Raw genomic sequence first — 15829 nt, 5'->3', positions numbered from 1 at the left:
TAATGAGACTCATGATAGTCAACAGTGCAGGTCTTTTGAAAATGTTAGTGTAAAAGAAGCTTTCTGTGATTGGTATTACATCTTCTCGTCTGCCTTAAAGGCTCTCTGGCAGATGGACTATGAGGAAAATAGTTTAAATGGGGACATGGGTTCAAAATAACTAGCTATTTAATTGCTCTCTTTCAAAATCATTGTGTATCCTGAAGGCTTTACTACTAGCTAACAGTGCATTTACAGTTCTTATGTTGTTCATTATATAAATGCAGTCAAGAGTCTTGTCTGAAGGGAGCTGGCTTGAACATTCCCAAGATATTGTAAGCTGCAAGGCACAACTTTTTGTTTGGTTTGAAGCAAGGTACTAAGTGCTTTGCGATGAATTTTAATTGATTCCAGTTGCAGTTAGTGTTCAGCTCATCATTAAGGAGAGGCTTGTTTAGTATGGGGCAAAATATCTCAGTGTTTTTCATTCTGACATATAGGACTTTATCCTCTGTTGGTGTAAATCAGCCTAAAGCTATTGACTGCAATGAAATTGCTGATTTATGCCACTTGACCTCCTCTTCTCTTTGCTGCTTTACATACAGAACGCAGAGGGATTACTGACTATCGAGTGCCTGCAGAATCAGGCCCTCCAAAACAAATTAGTCACATCTCAGTCCAAGCAGATTGCAATAAAACAAGAAATATGAGAAGTGCTCTTAGAATAATTTTGAACATAAATTTTTTTACTGCATTTCTTTTCAAAGGAGCTAAAATGTGGTCTCTTACAGATAAATATAAATGAGTAGACCAGTGAATTTGGATGAAATCATACCTTTTTAAAGATGCAAATTGAAAATTAAGCCTCAAAACAATAGATTCCTCCTGGGCTTTTCAGGAACGATTGTATATGCTCATCAGACTCTGGTGCCAGGTTGCAAATTTCATTTTACTGTGAATTCCATGGGAGAGCTGCTGGAGCTTGCTTTTATCATGAAACAAGAAAGATGTATTGTAAATATGTGTAGCTTTTCCCATAATCTGGATCATCTTTTTAGGAAGGTTGTTCTTTTATGAGAAAGGAACAGTAGTGTGAAGTGCTGGATTTGCTACACTTTGGGCTTTTGCATTGAAAGCAGTGCTGTAGACCTTCATACTAGTAAGGGAAGATCTCATCTTTGTCCCCAGTTTGTGCCCACACCTGTGGCAGATCTTTTTTCTTGTGCCATTGTAAAGGCAGCTTCTTTCCACCTCTTGTTACCATGCATCCTTTTCGTCTTTCTCACTTTCTCTCAGGAATGATTTTTTTCTGAGTTACTTTGCAATGTCTTTTGATCACAGTCATTCAATGTGAAAATCCATCTCTTAAAACTGAGAATAAAAAAGAGGAAGAATATTCTCAGGAACTGTTGCATGCAAAATACAGTAGTAATAAATTAAAATTTATCAATTACTGAATTGGTAAACCCCAATGGAAGAAACTCCGAGCAGAAAAAAGACTGGAGATTTGCCCCTTTTTGAAATTACGTCCTTCTAAGTGAGGAAGGAAAGTTTTGTAGTCTGGTTCATGCTGGTAGGGACACTGAAGTGCTGTCAGAAGTTTCAGAGTGCTGCTGCTCTGCTTCTGAAATTGGTTGGTGCTCTTCATGGAATATGGATATGAGACAAATGTGGAAAAGATGATTACAACAGACTTGAAACCACAAATCCTAAGGATAAGCTGGAAATGTCTCTCAGTCTTCCTGTTAGCCATTGGCTACATTTGAAATGAATTTCAGATTTGGACTTGCATGATTTCAGTGTTTGACCTTTATAGCATATTTCTGTTAATATAAAACACGAATAAGATGTATATTATGGTTTAGTGCAGTATAAAAAAAATTCATAGAATTACCAAGTTTGGGAAAGACCTCCAAGATCATCCAGTCCAACTGTCCACCTACCACCAATATTTCTCCACTAAATCATGTCCCATCTGTTGAGCACCTTCAGGGATGGTGGCACAATCCCTGGGCAGCCCATTCCAGTGCCTGACCATTCTTTCAGAGAAATTTTTTTTCCTAATATCCTCCCCTGGTTCAACTTGAGGTCATCACCCCTTGCCCTATTGATAGTTACACAGGAGAGGAGGCTGATTCCACCTCAGTGCAATCCTTTTTCAGGGAGTTGTAGACTTCAGACTGAACAATCCCAGTTCCCTCAGCTTCTCCTCATTGCACCGTATAGTGGCTGCTGATCACAAAACGTAGCCTAGCTTCAAGAGAAGGGTATAATTCTGAATATTGAGCAAATATTTCCATGTTCTCTAATGTTCAAAAAATTATTCTGAGGATAGCTCTGATTGTTGCAGAATAAGTTTAAATACTCAGTTGTACTGGTCAATTCCAGAACAATGTCAAGATCAGGGCAGGAAAGCAATCAGGACATCACTAATTCTGCTTCTATAAGTGCTGTTCATTGTTAGTTTGACAAACTGACCCCTCCTGTGTAGCTTCAGTTTGGATGTTGGTTATAGCAATTCTTGTTGTGCAGCCACAAGATGAAATATTCTAAGTGCTGCAGTAAGTTGACATATCGAAGAAAGAAGAAGAGAAGTGATTTTGTGTGTATTTTTCAGTGTGCTAGAAATGTATTCTAATTTGTGAATTTCCAGGTTCAGCGCTGTTACTAGCTGAGAAAAGGACTGCACTCTGCAATATAAATGAGCATATGGAGCTCACTGAATAGATCGATTTTAATTTTTTAGTTTTTATTTTTTTAAACATTTTACTGAACTGCCCATCCCAGCCTGCCTTATCATCAGTGCAGTATCTGGGTAAAAACACAGTGTGCTGCAGCCTCTTCTTTCAGCCCCAGCTGGTTGTGTTGGGGATATTCAGCCAATCCCAGTGAGTTCCTGTGCAGTCGTCAGGCTGAGATTCATTGAGGCAGGGACCAGTGACACTTCAGGTGGATTATTCTCAGCAAGACTGCTTAGCTTTGTTAATATTCCAATTTGAAATGTTCAGTTCAATGCAGATAACACACCGCAGTTAGAATGTAATTGCAAAGTAATCCAAGAGAACAGATCCTGATGCGCTTCTGCTGTAGAAAGTTTAACTTGCATTGTTGGGAAGGTAAAGCATTAAGTAAATGAAATAGGAGTAATAACTTGCTGGAGAAGTGTATGCCTAGGCATTTTAAAACTAATGGTGATGTTCCATCAGTTCCTGAGAAATATATCAAAGGTTCATAGATTTTAAAGCCAGAAGGCACTGTTAGATCATCTATTCTGACAACGTGCATAACAAGCTAAAAACTTTTCCTGTAATTGCATCAAACATACACAAAAACATAAAAGAAAACAATTTTGATTAAACAGCAAGAAATGTGCGTGTTAAAGGCATCATTGTTTCTCCAGGCTTCAGTTTGCTGAAGTTTTGTTTGCTCACATGATGCAAATTGAGTCTACAGCCTGACTCATGCAGCAAAACCTGAATCTTGATTCCTTGTTTCATCATTTATAGCCTTTAGGTGGGTTGGATGTTTTTGTGTACAAAGCAGTTGTTTCCCAGGAAGGTGGTGTAGTCCTGGCTCTGCTGGGTAGTGCAGCAGCTTACATCTGCAGACGTCCAAACCTTCCCCATGCCATTGATTTCTCGTGTTTATTGCAAACCCCAATCTCCTTTTGAGTATCAGGGGTCTGTCTGCTTGTGCACCCAATTCCATCGTTTCCTTCAGGTTTGGATTTGGTGTGAACTCTTTGTCTGAGTTATGCTGTATTCCAACTTTCCTTTTCTTGCCCCTCACCACTCCAAGTGATTTTATTTTATGGTTTGCTGTTGAAGTATGCCTTTATGCAAACTCGGGGAATGGTGTGCATATGGATCATTTACAAATAAATCTGTGTACAGAAAATATAGATTGCCAAGTAGGCAAAACATAAAGATGTTTGTGTACTCATATTTTTGCTAGGTTTACTGAGCAAAACACTTAAGCAGAATTAAGTGCTGTGTAACTTCCCTGCAAAACATACATTCAAAGAGGAAAACCACCTTCATTAATTTTCATTTTCACCTGTCACTTCACACCATTCCTCACTGCCTCTCAGGATTTATATAAACGGCTGATGTGGCATCCAGGGATCACAAGTTGTACTTAGAGGAAATACACTGCATGAACTGAGATGCTGCTAATAGCGTTATTTAGCTTCTCTGAAGTCCGTCTGCTGAGCTGCTGGTGATGCAGGTGTCCAAGGACACTACCTAGATGTTCATCCAGTTTTTGCCATAGTTAAAATGTGAGCTTAGTTCAGGATAGCTGTCAGATAGAAAGTGTATCCAATTTTAAATTTCACACAGGGCGTTTTATAAAGTGCTTTTCATATACAGCTAGTGGTGTCCTGATGGTTATGATGAGTTTATATAGTGATAAAATCATTCAGTGGTGCATTTGTCAACTGTGTCAGGATAACAGAAATGGCTTGTACATCATCTCTTTCAATTTATGCTTTAAAGAAACCATTTCATAAACATATTTGAATTTCAGATAATTCTAGCATATTGGAGGAAAATAATTTTCTTGCGCAGAACCCATGGTAGTTGTCCCTGTGTTTTCACAGAGGCGCAATTTCCATTACTCTGTATCCTGCTCAGATGCTGCAGAATGCTGTCTTTCTTCTTCATAGTTTTTTTCTGTGTTTGACATAATTGTTGAGGCAAAATACGCTCAGATGGATTGTAGAAAGCTTACATTTGAATAAATTGAACAAAATACTTACTACAGTCACTTACTGATGTGGATGTGGAAAGTGTTTTTCTTGAAAATGCTCATCATTTTTTGGTTAAGTGAGTGAGCGTCGTTAGGTTTTCCTCAGCAGTATTTAATAGTCCATTAAAGACTTTGAAATAAAGCATTCCTGAGAAGCTGCAGCTGGAAGGATGTTCCTGCTCTCAACACTGATGGATAACACCTTGAACAGCATCCCCACATAAAACAGCTTACACAGGAGGTGAGATCCATGTCTCCCAACCACATTGTTAACCACGAAGGGGAAAAGATTATTCACAGATGAAAAATTATAAACCTGCTAGAAGCCACTTAATGATCTGACCGCAGAGCCTGCTTATACAGTCACAAGGAGACCTTCAGGCTTAATCTTTTCCATTGTTCAGCAAACCTGACCTGTGAGAATTTAGGTGTGAGCTGTACCAAAATCTCCATGCAAGGATGGCTCCAGCTCATGTTCAGCAAAAGCTCAGGGTTGTGTGGGCCTGGCTTTGTTTTGGTTCTGGTTGGGAGAGTTATAGTAAAATGCTTCTTTAAAGAAGCATCTCATGCCAGAAGCCCCAAGCTGTTCTTTGTAAGGAGACTTCAAGTAGAAATGTCCATTAGGTATTAAATTTATTGAACTTTCTTCTTTTGTCAGTAACAACGTAGTCTTTGTTTAAGGCTGGTGTCCATCATCTATCTGTACTCGCTTTCTCACATAATTTAACCAATTTTTCTTTATTTGTTCTTTGTACCTCTAAATGCAAGGGCCATCCAATATTTCTAGATAGAAAAAATAAAGCAGTAATAACCCCACATCTCTGCACCTTCTACCACTCCCCACCCCTCAAAAAGCCCATCAGAAAACCTAAATATGCTTTAACATTTGTCTCTTTTTGAAATTTTGGAGCAGTTTTCTTATGTCAAGCAGCACTTAAGAATTACAGCAAGTGCTGTAACAATGCCACCTCAGAGAAGATGCCAAGAAAGAGAGAAATAGGCATTTTATTATGAGCAGCAGGTGGTTAAGTTAGAGCAGAGAACAAAGTCAAGCATGTCTGAATTTAGAAGAAATATAAGGATTGAAAAATGTCTTTTCATGGGATGGAAATGATAGAATCAAAGATACAGGTTGCAGTGCCAACAAATTTTCAGGGCAGATGCTGTACTTGCCTTGGCATAGGTCACAATCAGGGAGGTAAATGAATAGTAACAGATATGTGGCATCTTCCTAGATTCAAGCTATGCCAACTGTTGGTTTCCCATTCAGGCACCTTGTTTCACAAGACTGGCCCTGCTTTGCTTACCAACACACCAATATTTAAAGCTTTATAGAGTTTTATTAAGGTACCAAATGCCCTCTCTGCCGTCTATGCTGGCATCTTCCTGCTTGCTGGTGCTGGCCTTGGTCAGGCTGGTGGCAGCAGTGACTTTCAAGCCCTGTGTGTGTGCACAGTGCTCAGTGTGCATGGCTGGGGACAGCTTGGAGTCCCAAGTGAGATCCCAGTGTAATCTCTGTGCTGCTCTCAGTATGCTGCCCAGAGCTACTGACTTCTTGAAAAGTCTCTGCTTCTTGTAAAGTTCTAACACAGATGTTGTGCTGCCCTGCTTGGGAGGGTTGGCATACATGAAACTGCTTTGATAATTGATTTAATTGGAAAGAAGGTGCATGTTAAACATCATTAGTTCAGAATATTTTGTATTACTTTTTTTAAAATAAAGAACCCAATGCCCGTTTTAGGCAGCACTGACAGCTGAGCTTTTTGGAGGTTGGAATGAATGCTAACACAGCCTGAGGCATGTATAGAAAGGTCCATGTTGTTCATGGATAGGGTCATTGGAAAGGCACAGAACAAGCTGTCAGCTACAACATGCAAGGAACTGTTTGTTCCTGTTCATTTTCAGTGGCTAAATGCCTCTGCTTCTTTCTTTCTCTTTTCCTCCAACAGCCCTTTTGTCATGCTGTCTCACAGGTGTGGAGGGGACATAAACCATTTATTATGTCAGACTACTCCGGTGACTTGTCTTTTCTCTTGCAGTTGGCAAAGGATGTAATTTAGGCAGCTCAGATTCCTGCTGGGTGGCTGCCTGGTGGGGATGGGCAGAGGGGGAGGACTGCAGGTGCTGTGGCAGTGACTTCTCTTAACCTCAGATCTTCACTTGTGGTATCTTAGGGATGTGCTGTGGGAGAAACAGTTGGCAACACCTGTACTAGTGCTGTGTATTTCCTATTGCTACTGAGCAACCTGTGTGAATGAACGTGTGCATGGTGGGTGTTGTAGCAGCTGCTGCGTTACTGAGTTTAGTGTAGTCCTCCGTAGGGCTCTGAAGCTCAGTGTGTTGGTCATGTCCAGGCATGAGGATGTGGCTTCTGCTTCACCACATCTCATTTCTAAGGGCTCTGTGAACGGTTGGAGCAGGTCAGAGCTGGAATTTCTGGACAGGATTTGTTTACAAGTTAAGCAAAAGAGATTAGTCCTCTTTGCATGCACGTGCGTACAGAGATGTCCCTGCAGTTGTTTGGCTCATCCTGGGTTTCACTGTTGTTATGTAAAATGTGGGGGAAAAAAATCGGATATCTGAGCATGAACAAATCTCATCACCAATGTACTCAAATGGGGAGAATAGTTATTTTCTTTAATGTTTCTTTCTTTCTTTTTTTAACATTAATCTCAACCTTTGGCTTTCATTTTGGAAATTCAGATGCATTTTGCCAGCTGCAAAGATCTCAGCCTATGTAAGGAAGGCACGAGCTGCATTTATAGTCTCCAAGTGTGAGCTTGTGTGAAATCAGAGGATGGTGTTCTGGCAGCATCACTTAGAGCAATCTTGTTGGTACTATCCGCATATCTCCTTGGGTCTGTATGCTAAAGAGACAAAATTGTTGAGGAGAGAACAGAAGTGGCTGCCTGGCGGCTGCTGCCAGTTATGCAGCACCCTGCAGTTGCGGCTGTGCTGGCTGTATGCAGCTTTCCCTGAGTAGATAAGGAGCTTCATTCCCTCACTTAAAAATACAGAAGGAGGGGAAGGTGTGTTACATCTGTGAAATTGAACTGTTTGAAATAGCTATACCAAAAAGCCTGAGCTACTATAAATGGAGCAACAGGAGAAAGATATGCCTTTGGCAGCATTGCCATTGTGTACAGTAAGGCTTTCAGCATCTGAAAGCCATGCCATCCTGCCCATTATCAGCCTGAGTTCCAGGTAGCCTTGTAGCTAAGAAACAAAACAAAAAGACCGCTATGTAGAGATGTTGCACTATAAACAGTCATCCCGCACAGGCAGTGGCTTGCTCTTAGCGTGCGAGTAGCTTTCATCTCCTCTTAGAGGCAGCTCCAGTTAATGTTGATATAAAACTGCCTGTTAATTGGAGTACATGGAGATAATGATAGGAATAATCTCTAAGTAAACTCTTAAAAGCTCTGGAAAAAGAGCATTTAAAAAAAAAAAAAAAAAAAAAACTCTCCCCAAAACCTGAGTTTGCACTCTGCTTTGAAGATAGACTCATCAGTGTGCGAAGCAGACTTCTGCCTTAAGGCCATTTATAGTGCCGAAGCTTGTGAAGCTAAAACAGTTTGATGTGTAATTGCAGGAGGAAATGGAAAACCTGCTGAGCATGGCAGGATGTAGTGCCTTATCACCCTTTATGTGCATCCAGTGCTTGCTGAAATTGCCAGCGGATCCGCAACATCGACAGAACGGTGACATTTTTCATGGGCCGCCGTGTTCTGAATCAACACTGCAACAGTGCGATTAGAGTAGGTAAAGTAGGGGGAACAATCAAAGAGTTGCATGTGACAGATCAGGTTTTAGTCATTCCCCGCTCCTTATTGCCTGCTGTCTTGTGTGATATGCAAAACAGCTTCTCCAGACGCATTACACCTTCACATTACCTGAAAATTGAATTTTATTTGGAGGCCTGCATATAATTTATAGCACTCTTCCAATGCACTTCAGTTCTCATTTAGCTAAAAGTGTGTTCTTTATTTCCTACTGGCAGTGAAACAGAAATAATACTGAATATTCAGCACCACTTACAGTATATAAGAACCAGGCTATTGAAGTTTTAAGCTGCTTGGATACATTATTGACAAGAACTGTCTATTCTGGAGTTAAGCACACGATGTATTTGATTCCCAGAGGTATCATCTCTCCCTAGTAATTAATCAGGGAAAATACCTTTACTTTGAATAGCAATATTTAGAGTTATGGGCCACTGTTAGTGCTAAAAAAGTAAATGGAAATTGAACATAACAGATGAAGCAGAAACAGGGGTCCAGGATGAGAACCTGGGAGCAAGCTTTGCAGGGAAGAGAGGGAAAAGGTAGTTTAATTATTCAAATAGAGAGCTTTCTCCACTGAGCATTTCACTATACGGAAAAATGTACTGTAAATAATTTACTGCATGTATTGTTTTGCATGTAGTACCTGCTGTTGGAATCGGCCATTGGACCAGCACATGTTGTACAGCCATGCAGTCTGAAACGCATGACACTCACAGCACAGCATCCCTATATCAACAAGCTACTTACATATGGAAGAACTGGCAGTGAAATTTCATTTGGAATGCAAAATAAATATTTATACCTAAAAGTTAGGGTCTTCATTTATTTCTCTTCCACCTTAAAGCACAATGCAATGGGCTGTAAAAGATACCGGGAAGTTTACTCAGTGAACAGAAAGTTAATTGAATATCAGGATCCACAGAAGAGCTGGTCAATAGACAAAATAAGTCTTGAGAAATGGAAAAAATAGATGGCAAAATGTGCTGGAGGAGTAGCAAAACTTGTGATTGGCACAAAGGCAAAGCATGGATAAAAATAATAGCAGTGCATCTCTTTTGAGCCCAAAGCATCAAATGTCTTCACGTTGTTCTTTTTGGACAAAATTTGTGCCGCGTAGGACAACTAACAGCAGTGTGAGTTTCAAAGTCTAATTGCAGATGTTATCAACCGTGAAATTCATGCTGTTGTTTATAGAGTATCTGACTGTACAAATGTATGTTTCAAATGAAAATAATCTGCAAGCAGTGAGTGGAATTCATTCAGACTCCTCCTTCTTTACATATTATTGCAAGGGTAAGCTTCTATGGTCATTTCAAGAACAGAGGTGATTTCAGGGCCAATTTCTGTTGGGCTCTGTGTTGATATTGGCCTGATCTTCTTCCAGATTACTAGAATTTTAGAGGTTTCTTTCTTCCTTTACATGCTGTACTTCTCTAGCTCCTGCTAAAGCTATTATCCTTTAGAAAACAGCAACTTTCAGTGTAGAGAATCCTGTGGATGTGAGCTGGGAACTTAAAGTGGAGGCAAGAGGGGGAGAAAATTGCTATGTATCCTAGAAACTGTAACCTTAGTTAGAGGTGTCCTACTTCCAGTGCAGCGTTCACTTAATTTTCTTTGTCTGTCAGAAGAAACCAAATGACCCCACTTTCGTTCTCTCGTAGAATTAAAGACTTCCAATGTTGATGACATTTTCCAGCTCTGTTTAGGAAAAACAACTGCTCCAGCAAGTGCAAGATAACATTTTCTTAATCTGATGTATTAAGTCATGCTGGTGGATTGATGTACTTTTGACTTGTAACTTTTAAAGACTAAAAAGTCCACATAAGTGTGCATCGCTGTGCGTAGCAGACGTGGTGCTGTTTCTGAAGGGTAACAGGTAGACTGAACAACAGCTTTTGCAGAGCTCTCCTGCATCTTCTAGGATATATAGCATCATAAATATGTCAAGAATAAATGGAATTGTAATATAGAGCATATAAATATTAAAAGCTCACCCAATCAGGTCTGTATATACTAAGATCTCAGCAAATTTCAGATTGGATATTAGGAAAAAGTTCTTAGAAAAAGTGGTGATGCATGGGCATAGGCTGCCAATAGCACAGGTGGGGACACTGCCCTGGGGATGTTCGAGAACAGTGCCTCTGTGAGACATGGTCAGTGGGCTTGATGGGGTGGGTTGGGGTTGGATTTGAGGATCTCAGGTCTTTTCCAATCTTCATGTTCTGTGATTCTAAATTCAGGAGTTGAGTCTTTTACATCTTGATCTGTATCAATTGGAAACTCCCTACAAGAAGTCTTTGTTCTGAGGTGTATGTGTACAGCAGTAACAGGGCAAGACTTACACAGATTCTATTTAATGTCTTTTGAGCCATAATGTTCTTTGATAGCTCTTGACACCATTATTGTAAATGTAAGTAAGCTTATCTTCCCCTGGCCTTATCCAGTTATGAGGGACCCTTTGCCCTTGCAAAATATTTTATCAAGATAAAAAAATTTACTGAAATAGAAGTTTAATGTCAATAAAAAGAAAACCTATTCTGAATATGCTTGAGTCTGGGTTGCAGTCCTCAATTGTTTAAAAAATTAAGTTTTAACTAAAAAGTAAAAACTTTGTTACCTCATATTCCAATTTAAGCCTCAGATTCTATTCTCTAGCATTTTTTGAGAGGGAAAAAAACAAGTAGCACTTCAGTAGCTTTCTATGTCCTAAATAATAAACATTGTATAAATTATGCATTGCATTTGAAGTACTGCTTATGGCTGCTTTTTTTTTTTTTTTTTTTTTTATTTATTTCATATTTATGTGAAGTAAACAAAGGTAGAACATGATCCATCCATCAGAAATGATGGGAATCTGTATCCTTCCCACTATTGGTCTGGATTTTCCTTTATAGCAGACAGTTATGCTTTCTCCTAAATTTTCGTTTTATAGACTGTGTTTTGTTCTCCTTGAAAGTACATTATAAATCGATAAGATGCATTTTACTGTATAAGAAATTGTTATATATGTAGAGTACTCCTTGGAAGACTTTTATATTTTATTGAACACTTGAAAAGTTGCAAAGCGACACCCCTGGTGCAAGAATAGCTTGGCTTTCCATTGCTGCTGCATTCTGGTTACTGTATATCACCTCCTTTGCAAAATTTATTGCACATCTGAGTATCTGTATTTCAGTAACATCTCAAGAATGTTTACTGGAGAGAGTTATCCTCCGCTGTAAGCTAGGGCAAACACTTGCCTGGGAGATGATCGATACATAAGGAAAACCAGAGAAATAAAATGAGTTACTGCAAAAATATTCTGGGTTAAATCTTAACCCAGTGAAGTGGGAATCTTCTATAGAGGTCCAAAGAGTTGACGGTATTTTTGTTCTTTACGAACACAACATTCCTCAGATGCTCCTGTAACAGCAGCATGTTAGTCTAAGGCCCATTCCAAATCTGCAGCATGACCAGGTCTTTTGAAAGAAATGTCGATCCTACAGCAAGCTACCAGGGAGAGCTTTTCCCCTTCTTGTAATTGGAAAGTAGGAGAAAAAATAGCAAACACTTCAGGGAAGATTGTATTAATGTCTGTTATTGCTGAATCTTGATGACCTTAAAATTAAAAATTAAAATATAACTAAGCAGACAGTCTGCTACTCAAATTTTATCAAGGATAAACATGCAAACGTGATAAGCATGCCAGTGAGTCTGACAGCAGTGTGGGTTAAAGGATCTATTGAGTGAAACTTGACTACTGCAATCCAGTACTGTCACCCCATACTGGGTGGGTTAAAATCTCAATCCTGGCACCTGAGAGGAGAACACAGATCTCTCACATTCCGTGCACTAATGCAGGGCCATGTTGGAGCCAGTCTGCTTCAGGCTTTCCCTAAGAATGGGTCATGACAAACGTGACCCTGCAGGTACATGCTGCAGAATTGCATGGTTGTGGTTTGGCTGAGGAGGTCAGGCCTGAAGCTTTATGCTGTGGTGGCATTCTGCCTTTCTCAACTCCCCTGTGCATTAGAAGGCTGTATGCCACAGAGCTCCAGAATAGGTTTTTTGCTCGTGTTTTAGGGAATATTTGAGGGAATTTATGTGATACCTGAAGTTCCATTTTTCAAAACAAAAACAAAAACCATAAATTTAATGTTAGGTCACAGAATATAATGAGTTGGAAAGGACACACGAGAATCACTGTGTAGAGAAACAGTTTGTTGCTGGACCTTGATTTCTGTATTCTCATGACCAATCCATTTAGTTGAATGAGAAACAAAGTTTGGTTTTCCCGTTCTTACTGATTTTGAAAGATGATATGCATGTCCTGAAGGGGAAAGGAAATAAATAATTCAAGCATACTAGAGAAATTAAAGCAGCTAAATGAAGCCAAAATCCCAAATCACAGGAAAATACTTTGATTGGTATTTTCCCCTCTTGCTTTGCTGTGATGGATTTATTTTAGTCATCATTAAATCTGTCAAATCAAAAAAAGTGTATCTTTAAAGAAAATATTTACAGCAGTGTTTTCTTTTAGGGATTGTATCATCTAAAATTAAAAAAAAAAAAAAACCCTTTTAGCAGTGTGGTTAAAAGACGATTCAGCAGTGATAGAAAATCTCATGTTGTTTTAGCTGGGTGATGCATTGTCTTTCCACTTCAAAATTCAGTCTCTATTTGAATGTCTGACCTTTTTCTAATAAGCATCTGCTATATTAAAAACCTGTGTTATTCTTTTTTCCTTTTGCATTATCATAAAAGGATGCAAGGAGAGAAGTGGAAGCAGGTTCCAGAAACATTTGGAGTCACAACTCTTCCAGTGACACTAATGTCACTGAAATGCAATCCCACTATCTATCTTCTCCGTTATTTATTCAGTGTTTTCTCATGGGGCTGTGTAGTCTATCAGCATATGGTTGCATGTGGGTTCTGATCCCCCACATGTTGACTTTTGTCTTGTAGGGAGGTAGAAGAGCAGCCACACACAGACCTTTGTTTTGTGACTGGGACTATGTGACCTCTGCTTTATGCAGATAAAGCCACAGTTAAATGTCTCGACAGACAGAAAAGACAGCAGTAACACAGCTCTGTTTGAAGCATGGTCGTGCCTGTGGCTCTGAAGCCACTGGTTTTGATGTGAGAATGATTGCTCCATTATAGGAAAATAGGAGACAGCAGACTTGGATTAGCTTTTTGATGGGCAATTGAGATCCTCAGTGGAGGACTTTGAGGGACTTAAAATTTCATTTAAGGAATATGCCCTTCCCCACTTTCTACTATATTTCTTGGACAGGCTCACTGCATTTCTTGTTAGCTTAATTTCCAAGTATACTGAAAGGTTGCAAAGCTCTGGTTTCTTGGGTTCTCTTGGAAGTATCAGTACTCTTTTAAGGATCATCAGCCATAATCTAGCGTTCAGATGTGCACGACTGTTATTTAACACTGGTTAAGAAATGACAAGCTGTCAGCATGGGTTGTGAAGGAGCTTCAAGGAGCCATTGTTCTTTCAAATTAAAACATTTAAACATTTAAATCCAGAGCTAGGACTGCAGGCTCATTTTAATTATTCCTTTTGTCTTTTGGAAATAGTTTCCTACTGATGATCACACAGCTGTCACATATACATTACCTTTAGTCAGAGTACATGACAGTGCTTTCCTATTAGCTGTCATTATTTTACAAGGAAAACTGAAAACCACTAGAGCAGATATATTAATTTCAAAAGAAGACACTGCTGGCAAAGTTATTAAAATAAAAAATATCTGAAGACTTGCATTCATTTGATTTATAGCAAAGATCTTCTGTAATGTCTCTTGGCAGTTGAGGTGACTGAATTTTTTGGCTGTCTGACTGAGATGCCTACAGTCCTGTCTGTCTGATCCCACTCCATCAGGCTGAGGAACAATATTCAGAGTAGGCAGTGATGTGTTAGTCATTCCTCCTTTCTAAGTCTTTTTTGTTAGCAAGATAAATGTACTACACAGAGTCAAGCAGAAATAATCTTAAATAGTTGTGAAAGCTCTGATATCTCTATTCTCTTTACTTTCCAATTTTCATTTTTCTGCTGGGGCTGCTTATCAAACTCACCAATAGTTCTGAAACCGTAAAGGAATCCTGAAAAATAGTATAAACTGTGGTTAAAAATGTATGGGTAGTATTGGGGCTTTTTGGTGACGTTTCTATTGATGCATATTAGTGGATCCCAGCATGTTCATATCACTCGAAGCGCTTTGCACTGCCAGCACCGAGCTCATGGCTGAGGAGTAATTATCAAAGGGATAGGAAAAGAGCAAAGTTCCATGACACTGCTTTGTTAGAGACAAATGGTGCTGCTTTCCTCCTTTTCAAGGTCACAGATACTCATCAAAAAGCTGAAGTGAGTCCAGACCTTGCTAACGTTATGTATGTTTGAATGTTTTCATAAACTGTAGTTTTATGGGGGGAAAGAAAAAGGGAGGGGGGGGATATATGTGAGATGTGTAGAATTTTAATCCATTTATAAAGTAAGCAAGCCTTTTCACTTTGGTTTTTTTGATTGAGCTGTCTGTTCACTTCATGTTTTGCCATTTACTTTCCATCTTTGCCTTCCCCACTCCTCCATTGGGAAGTCAGTTTCTGCTCCTTGCCCTGTGACATCCTGAGCACACAGAACAGAGCTCTGCTCCTGCAGCTAAAGCTGCTTTAAGCGGCTTTGCAATCTTCTATCAAAGCCTACGTGGCCCAGTCCCATGGGTCAATGAGTGGGTTTTGTAGCCTAAGTTAAAATAATTGTTGATAAAATTGATTGCTTTGTGAAAAAATCTGGTAGAATGGTTTTGGCTTTTTGTCCACTCATTCCCTGGCTTTTTAGCCACAGCTGAAGAGTTTCTTTCTAAGACTTAAAACACAACCTGTTGCTGCAGTTAACTGCAGTTCAGAATATCTTGTCTTTCCTGAGTGAATTGAATAGATGTTCTTTTAATCCTCTCTTTAGAAGAGATTGCAGTGGGCAGTCTGGTCCTGGCATGGCAGAAATGTTTTTTCTTAGTTTCTTATGGGAGAATGCACAGTAGAAAAAGTCAAAAGTTGAAAGTACAAAGGCATGATGGAGTTATTTGCCATTTACTGTCCACATAGATACAATTAATTACACATGCTTTTTTCCGTGTATAATCTCCTGCCATGCATAATGCTATTTTATTTTCATTCGTATTTGTTACGTTAGTTTGGAAATAAATATATGCAATATGTTTTCAGAGAGGTCCTGAAGTATTTTTAAAAGGGCAAAACAAATTGATTTAATCACAGATACTGTAAAAGGCTTTTTTTTTTTTAAATGAATGTGCTGCGATTTG

General features: G+C 39.3%; 1 protein-coding gene across 1 annotated transcript in view; it reads left to right on the top strand.

Moving 5' to 3' along the window:
• CDH4 (cadherin 4) overlaps positions 1-15829 on the top strand; it is a 412843-nt gene that overhangs the window by 77580 nt on the left and 319434 nt on the right. The gene's annotated exons all lie outside the window — the stretch shown is intronic.

This window comes from Centrocercus urophasianus, unplaced genomic scaffold (genome assembly GCF_019232065.1).
Source record: "Centrocercus urophasianus isolate 14NV4802_14NV808 unplaced genomic scaffold, USGS_Curo_1.0 seq_38, whole genome shotgun sequence".
Taxonomy (NCBI): Eukaryota; Metazoa; Chordata; class Aves; order Galliformes; family Phasianidae; genus Centrocercus; species Centrocercus urophasianus.
The sequence above is the reverse complement of the archived record's forward strand: the minus strand, read 5'-3'. Positions and strand labels throughout refer to the sequence as shown.